This window comes from Meles meles, chromosome 2 (genome assembly GCF_922984935.1).
Source record: "Meles meles chromosome 2, mMelMel3.1 paternal haplotype, whole genome shotgun sequence".
Taxonomy (NCBI): domain Eukaryota; kingdom Metazoa; phylum Chordata; class Mammalia; order Carnivora; family Mustelidae; genus Meles; species Meles meles.
Genome location: NC_060067.1, coordinates 106,298,555 through 106,307,500, shown reverse-complemented (window position 1 = coordinate 106,307,500; position 8,946 = coordinate 106,298,555). Strand labels below are relative to the sequence as shown.

At 36.1% G+C, this 8,946-nt stretch overlaps 1 non-coding gene across 1 annotated transcript; it reads right to left on the bottom strand.

The window, feature by feature from the left end:
- Nucleotides 1-8,079: 8,079 nt before the first annotated feature.
- Nucleotides 8,080-8,183, bottom strand: LOC123937801. The gene has a single exon (XR_006817590.1). It is a non-coding gene; the product is annotated as a U6 spliceosomal RNA (small nuclear RNA).
- Between the last annotated feature and the right edge of the window lie 763 nt (nt 8,184-8,946).

The window sequence follows — 8,946 nt, the reverse complement described above, 5'->3', positions numbered from 1 at the left end:
TCACGCCTGGGTGGCTCAGTGGATTAAGCCACTGCCGTCGGCTCAGGTCATGATCTCAGGGTCCTGGGATAGAGCCCCGCAAGGGGCTCTCTGCTCCGCAGGGAGCCTGCTTTCTCCTCTCTCTCTGCCTGCCTCTCTGCCTACTTGTGATCTCTCTCTCTGTCAAATAAATAAATAAAATCTTAAAAAAAAAAAAAAAGAATGAATGCTTTCTTCTCCTTGAACTTGTGATGAGGTTTTAATTCCTAATGAAAGCAGTAATATGTGGAACTTAATAAAATGGTTGTGGAGTCAGGTTACCTGGGTTTGAAATCACATTTTCTACTTACTACTTTTTGTTAATCTTTGGAAAATTATTTAAGTTAAGTTTCAGATTCTTATTAGGTGAAATGGAAATATTAATATAAAATGCTACATTGACTTATTATGTTTTTAAATAAAATAAGACATAAAGAATGCTTATTTTGATACCTAACATGCACATTCCTGGTCAACATATTACTTAAAAAGAAAAGTTTTCACTGGATCTTGGATTTGGGAAAATCTGACAGAAAAAAATTAATGTATAAGAAACAAGTAAGTATTGAGCTTTTGTTTTTGTCTCTCAAAGAGTTATATTTGTAAATTTGCTGTCATCTAGCTAAACTGAAAAAGCCCCAGTTGTAGTAACTAAATAAGGTGAGCAGCCTCAGTGAGTCAGGTGTATCTCAGGAAGCAAGTCATTTATTAACCCTCATCCGCCATGTAGGATATAGGTCAGGCAACTATAGGGGGAAACTCTGAGAATGAACAGTACCACTGTAACATGGAGCATTAATATGCTAGCATGAAAGAGCTCACTTCCTCAAATGTGTATACATTCTGTGAAATAGTTAACCATGAGTATTCATACTCCCATCCAAGTGACAGCTCAGCTGAATGAGATCACTATTTATTGCATGTGTCTGAATATAATTATAGATAAGAATATTTTTAAAGTAAAAACTACCTACTTAAATGTTTTAATCTTATAGTTTATATTATGGGCTGAATTGTGTCCCCCTAAAACTGATATGCTTTGGAATGCTACATAAGCTAAAGTCCTAAACTACAATACCTCAGGATGTGACTGTGTTTGGCGATAGGATTTTTAAGGAGGTATCAAGTTAGGGTGGGCCCTAATTCAATGTGCTTGGTGTCCTTATAAGAAGAGGAAATTTGTACCCAAAGACAGAGCAAAGACCATATGAAGACAAAATAAGTTAGTTATCTATAAGCTGAGGAGAGAAGCTTGACTGACACCTAAATCTAGAACGTTTATACTCCACAAATGTGAGAAAATAAATTTATGTTATTTAAACCATCCAGTCTGTAGTACTTTACTATGGCAACCCTAACAAACAAATACAGGGGATATTTTCTTGAACTTGTTTATTGGATGGTAGATTACCTGTCACAGCATTTCAGAATCTTTAATGAAATTCAGGTGAGGGAGGCTAATTGTTTTTTTTTTTTTTTTTTATGCCTCAAAGACACATCTTGTGGTATTAGAAATCTAGTTTACTTACCTACTTTAATGAGAATAAACATTGCTATTCTTTGATACTAGGTGTTTAATTGAATTTTATCCAGTACCAGAAATTCACTTCGAGTGTGAGGAATCAATATTGTATTTGAGCAGGAATTTCTCTGAATTCTAGCCCAATTCATTTTCTGACCATATAAAAGGTTGAGGAGGATCAATGTCAAGTTTGTTTACACAAGGTGGGTACTATGAAAGAAAGTAAAATGACAGTTAAAATAACATTTTAAAGATCATTGCAATTTTAGTGTTACTAGCTGGCTTCTTTCTTTTATCACTAAAAGAAGCAAACTAGTTGAGACAATAAAAAGGAAGCTTATATTTCTAATCATTGACCTCTAGGATGAGTAAATAAAAAGGAAACAGTCCTCTCATGCAAGGTAAAATTCTTAGGAGAATTGATGAGCAAAAAAAGCATCTGTTTCCAGTGAAAAGATCAAGAGGAGTCTGGGGAAAGGCAACATGAAAAGACAACATTTGGTGGGTCAGAATACTGTTGTTCTTGATGAAGTCCCAAAAGTTCATTTTCGCTTTTGTTTCCTTGGCCTTTGGAGAATACTGTTGTTCATACACTGTGAATGATGTTTTGAAACCAGACCTAATGTCCTTAGCTTTCCTGTCAGAACAAGCAACTGAAGACTGAGGACCTGAAGTAGTCAAGCCATTTTCCAAGACATGCTAATAGCACATTCATCACCATCCACAGTCATCTCAATAGTTAACACCCCATGAAATGAACATATCTTTTTGTCTTGGTATCAAAAATAAGAAAATAGAGGTAAATTTATGTTTATTAATTCCTTATTAAAAATGTAATAAATTTGGTCAGCGCATGAAGTTGAGTTAGAAAACACTGGAATGATTTCTTTCCTTTACCCTCAGTACTTCTTGCTAATTCCGAGGTCAAGTGGAACAGTATCCATTATAAATGACACGGTTTTATAAACAGGCATTTCAAATGCCATAGACATTTGAATGAACATTTTCTTCCACCCATAATTACTTAATTATTATCAATTATGAGTGTGGCATGAGCATATGGTAACCACCCGTCTGCTCATTTTTTCCTCTCAATTGCCATTATTTTTGTTGATGGTGACACTGTTTAGGCAAATCAAACTAATTAATAACAGTCCAATGGAACTAGACCTTTCTCTTTGAATCACATGCTCATTCATCAATAGCTGACTGCAATAATGTGATCAAATTTGAGTAGAATAAAATATTTTGGGGACTTAAAAGCATTTTGATGAAAATTATTTGAAGATTCTTAAATTCATGTCATTTCTCATTCTTGAAAGTCACATTATTTTGAATATGCTAAACATTCTAAACATTATTTCATCTAGATTTTTCAGGTTTATTTTATGCAAATAAAAATAATAAATTCCTCTGTGTGGAACATATTTTCTTGTCTTAGAAACTCATAAGTGTTCCTTATAGTGCAGTATACAGCTGGGAAGAAACATCAGCCTTAAGTACTAGCTCTTTCCCAGCGGGAACTATTGCCATGTTTTTATCTAATAATATGCTACTTGCTCTTCCAGTAAAGAAAAGCTGCTGAACTACCTGGTGTGCATCAGTTATCAACACTGTCAGGTGGAGACATGTGGGTGTATTTACTGGAAAAATTGGTGAAATATTTTTTGTATCTTACAAATTTTGTGAAAAGCCTAATAAAGGTATGAAAAGTAAAGTACTGACAATAGCTCCATTTATACACTAATTCCTTAGTTAAGAACAAAACCCTGAAATCAGAAAACTACATTTGAACCAGGCAGGTGGATGGCTGTACTAAGCAGCGCCAAGTATGTCTCCCAAGCTTTTTTTTTAGAACTTTTCTCAAGGTTCTCTCATTCCAAATACCACATCAAAATTCTCACCACAAGCATGACCTTCAAAAGCTCTGGCTTTGTAATAGACAACATACTTCCCACGGAACTCATTCACACAGCTTAAGTATTTAACTAGTTTTATAAAGGTATAACTAGCAAAATAAATGAAAATATAAGAGTGAAGCAGTCGGATTTATTAAATGCAGAACCTAGCTCACATGGACCTCATTTCAAAGTCTTGGGCTACACGTATACTAGTCCAGTACTTCTCAAAATTTTGGTTTCCAGACTCACCTTTAAAAAAAAAAAAAGACTTTATTTATTTATTTATTTGTCAGAGAGGGCGAGCACAAGTAAGGGGAGCAACAGGCAGAGGAAGAAGCAGGCTTCCCACTGAGCAAAGAGCCCAATGTGGGACTCGATCCCAGCTTGGGATCATGACCTGAGCAGAAGGCAGACACTTAACTGGCTGAGCCACCCAGGTGTCCCAACTCTTTCACTTTCTTAAAATTTACCAAGGGCACTGGGACGCCTGGGTGGCTCAGTTGGTTAAGCGGCTGCCTTTGGCTCAGGTCATGATCCTAGTGTCCTGGGATCGAGTCCCATATCGGGCTCCTTGCTCAGCAGGGAGCCTGCTTCTCCCTCTGCCTACTTGTGATCTTTCTCTCTCTGACAAATAAATAAATAAAATCTTTAAAAAAAATTTACTGAGAGCACCACAAATTTTGCTGATGTTAACTATATCTTCAATGATTATTTTAAGTTAAATAGATATATTTTTAATCTTTTCAAATTAATGGGTTGTGTGTGTTATGTTAGTCATCATACCTCAATAATTTTTGATGTAGTGTTCCAAGATTCATTGTTTATGTATAACACCCAGTGCTCCATGTAATATATGCCCTACATAATACCCACCAGCAACTCACCCATCCCCCTACCCCCTCCCCTCTGAAACCCTGTTTGTTTCTCTGAGTCCACAGTCTCTCATGGTTTGTCTCTCCCTCCGATTCCACCGCCCTTCACTTTTCCTTTCCTTCTCCTAATGTCCTCCAAGTTATTCCTTATGTTCCACAAGTAAATGAAACCAGGTGATAATTGACTCTCTCTGCTTGACTTATTTCAATCACCTTAATCTCCTCCAGTCCCTTCCATGTTGATGTAAAAGTTGGGTATTCATCATTTCTGATGGCTGAATAATATTCCATTGTATATGTGGACCACATCTTCTTTATCTATTCATCTGTTGAAAGGCATCTCAGCTCTTTCCACAGTTTGGCTCTTATGGACATTGCTACTATGAACATTGGGGTATATATGGCTATTCTTTTCACTGCATCTGTATCTTTGGGGTAAATGCCCCGTAGTGCAATTGCAGGGTCATAGGGTAGCTCTATTTTTAAATTGTTGAGGAACCTCCACACGGTTTTCCAAAGTGACTGCACCAACTTGCATTCCCACCAACAGTGTAAGAGGGTTCCCCTTTCTCCACATCCTCTCCAACGTTTGTTGTTTCTTGCCTTATTAATTTTGGCCATTTTAACTGGTGTAAGGTGGTATCTCAATGTGGTTTTGATTTTAATTTTCCTGATGGTTAAAGATGATGAACATTTTTTCATGGTCTATTACCCATTTGTATGTCTTCATTGGAGAAGTGTCTGTTCATGTCTTCTGCCCATTTTTTGATTGATTATTTGTTTTTTCGGTACTGAGTTTGAGAAGTTCTTTATAGATATTGGATATCAGCTCTTTGTCTATAGTGTGGTTTTCCCATTCCATGGGTTGCCTCTTTGTTTTGTTAACTGTTTCCTTTGCTGTGCAGAAGCCTTTTATCTTGATGAAGTCCCAAAAGTTCATTTTTGCTTTTGTTTCCCTTGTCTTTGGGAATGTGTCTTGTAAGAAGTTTCTGTGGCTGATGTCAAAGAGCTTACCGCTTAAGTTCTTCTCTAGGATTTTGATGGATTCCAGTCCCACATTGAGGTCTTTCATCCATTTTGAGTTTTCTTTGTATATGGAGTAAGAGAATGGTCAAGTTTCATTCTTCTATGCATAGCTGTCCAATTTTTCCAGTATGATTTATTGAAGAGGCTGTCTTTTTTCCACGGTGTATTTTTTCCTGCTTTGTCGGAGATTATTTGACCATAGAATTTAGGGTCCATATCTGGACTCTCTACTCTGTTCCATTGGTCTATGTATCTGTTTTTGCACCAGTATCATGCTGTCCTGGTGATCAGAGCTTTGTAATAAAGCTTGAAATCAGGCAACATGATTCCCCCAGCTTTGTTTTTCTTTTTCAACATTTCTTTGGAAATTCAGGGTCTTTCCTGGTTCCATACAAATTTTAGGATTGTTTGTTCCAGCATTTTGAAAAATGACAATGGTATTTTGATCAGGATGGCATTGAAAGTATAGATTGCTCTGGGCAGCATAGACATTTTAACAATATTTATTCTTCAGAACCATGAGCATAGATGTTTTCCCATCTTTTTGTATCTTCAGTTTCTTTCATGACTGTTCTGTAGTTCTTTGATTATAGATCCTTTACTTCTTTGGTTAGTTTTTTTCCAAGGTATCTTATAGTTTTTGGTGCTATTGTAAATGGAATCAATCCTCTAATTTCCCTCCCCCCAAAAAAGAGTCCAGGATCTGATGTATTCCCTGGGGAATTCTACCTCGCACTCAAAGAAGAAATAATACCTATTCTTCTGAAGCTGTTTCAAAAAGTAGAAACAGAAGGAAAACTTCCATTCTCTTTCTATGAAGCCAGCATTACCTTAATCCCCAAACCAAGAAAAGACCCCACCAAAAAGGAGAATTTCAGACCAATATCCATCATGAATATGGATGTCAAGATTCTCAACAACATCCTAGCTATTAGGATCCAACAATACATAAAAAAGATTATCCACCGTCACCAGGTGGGATTTATCCCTGGGATGCAAGGGTGGTTCAACATTCACAAACCAACGTGATAGGACACATAAATAAGAGAAGGGACAAGAAAAACATTGTCCTCTCAATTGATGCAGAAAAAGCATTTGACAAGATACAGCATCCATTCCTGATTGAAACTCTTCAGAGTATAAGGATAGAGGGAACATTCCTCAACTTCATAAACTCCATCTATGAAAAATCCACAAGAAGTATCATCCTCAATGGGGAAATGCTGAGCCTGCCCACTGAGATCAGGAACACAATGAGGATGCCCACTCTCACCACCGTTGTTCAATATAATACTAGAAGTCCTAGCAACAGCAATCAGACAACAAAAAGAAATAAAATATATTTAAACTGGCAAAGAAAAAGTCTAAACTCTCTCTCTTCTCAGATGACATGGTACTTTATATGGAAAACCCAAAAGTAAGTCTCCACCCCCAAATTACTAGAACTCATATAACAATTCAGTAAAGTGGCAGGATGTAAAATCAATGCACAGAAATCAGTTGCTTTCTTATACACTAAATAGACATTTTGAAAATATGAAAGTAGTTGTGTTTTAATGTGTTCCACCACATGTTGACATAAATAACACATTTTTATGAAAAGTAACTGTATTTTCTAAAATAAAAATAAATGGAATAGAAAAGCACCCTTGTTTTACATTTTTACAAACAATTCAACATCTGGCTTAATGAAATAGAATCATATTCTTATATCTGTTTCTACATTCTAAACTCTTGCAATATATTGTGTTGGTTTGAAATATATGAAGGATATGTGAAAGAAACTTCATCTCATTTAGTTATGTAGATGAAAAGCATAGGAGATATTTGTATTTTGATATCCTTTTCAGATAAATATAAATATTAATCTTTGATTCTATACAAAAATTGACAACTCATAATTATGAAAGTTTAGTTAAAATGTATTATCTGAAAGGGGCGCCTGGTGACTCAGTGGGTTGGGCCGCTGCCTTTGGCTCGGGTCGTGGTCTCAGGGTCCTGGGATCGAGTCCCGTTTTGGGCTCTGTGCTCAGTGGGGAGCCTGCTTCCCTCTCTCTCTCTCTCTGCCTGCCTATCTGCTTGTAATCTCTCTCTCTGTCAAATAAATAAATAAAAAATAAAATATTAAAAAAATGTGTTATCTGAAAAAACGTAAATTAACTTTTTGTGTGTACTCTGTTACATTAAAATCTATTGCTCTAGTTTATACATTGAATGGAATTTTCACTTTTAATTATGAATGATAATAAAATACTATACATTGATGACTCGTAAAGTATTTGGTTCACAGAATCTGTGTCAAACTTAATGGTGGCAGATGCCACAGTATATTTCACCCTATTTCCTTTCCTTAGAGAATGTTACTAGAAACCAATATCTATGTTTGTTGCTACTGGAATATTGTTGTTTCTAGGTCTTCTGAGTTGACAGAGGAAGGAACTATATGTGTATATACAAATCTGTGTGTGTGTGTCACCATTTATCTAGATTAAGGTAATCATGAGCTCATATCGATTTCCCTAATTCTAATCTATTACCACGTAGACTATTCTAGTCTCCTAACAAGAGAGAGGAGGAAGCAGGCAGAGCAGAGAGCCCAATGCCGGGCTTGATCCCAGGACCTTGGGATCATGACCTGAGCCGAAAGCAGAGGCTTTAACCCACTAAGCCACCCAGGCGCACCTTAATTTGCAATTCTTTAATGAGGTATGATTTGAACATCTTTTCATATGCTTGCTTGAAAAGTATGGAATGTGTCACAAACCTACATGTCCTACTTGCACAGAGAATGTGCTGATCTCTGTATCATTCCAAATTTAGTGTATGTGCTTCCAAAGTGAGCATGGTCCTTTCTTTTGATTCCCAAGGTAAAGGATGTGACAGGTTAAAACAAACATATAATAATGAAATGAACTGGCATCTGCCATTCATGGAAGAGTCATGTCTATTTCTGAAAAATATAAATAAGAACAGGGCTATGAGTACAGAGGAGGAGCAAGAGCATCTGGGAATACCGAAGAGAAAAAAATGGTAGAAAAGATGTGTACTTTCAGACAGAACCACAAAGACAACACAGGTTCAGTGTATGCAGACAAAAATGGCAGATTTTGAGAAGGAAATAAAAAAAAAAATGGGCCAGAGGAGTTACTGAAACTTAGTTTTAGAAACACTTATGAAGTTTTCTCCCAATATCTTATTCTTTCACATTTTCCTCCAGCCTCAGGCCCTCTTTACACAGAGTTACAAAAATTCAATTTTAAAGCTTGGGAAAACAGTGCAACTCCACACTTATGAAAGACATTAAATTACTTGGGGAGATACCTATATTTTAAGATGTCTGAGATTCCATACAGTGTACTAGACTCTGTTTTGGAGCTGGAAATTTTTAAAATGGAATAAAACAGTTTTCCTGTCACAATAGAACTTATATTCTAGTGGCTAGAGACAAAAAATGAACAAACAAATCATAGCATATCAAATGTAGGGCAAAAAAGCAGGGTAAATTGAAAAGTTAATACTAATGTGGCTCACTATTTTATATAGATTTATTTCAGAAGATTTTTCTCTTCTTATCATACTTAAGAAGAGTTCTGATGCAGATGAAGGA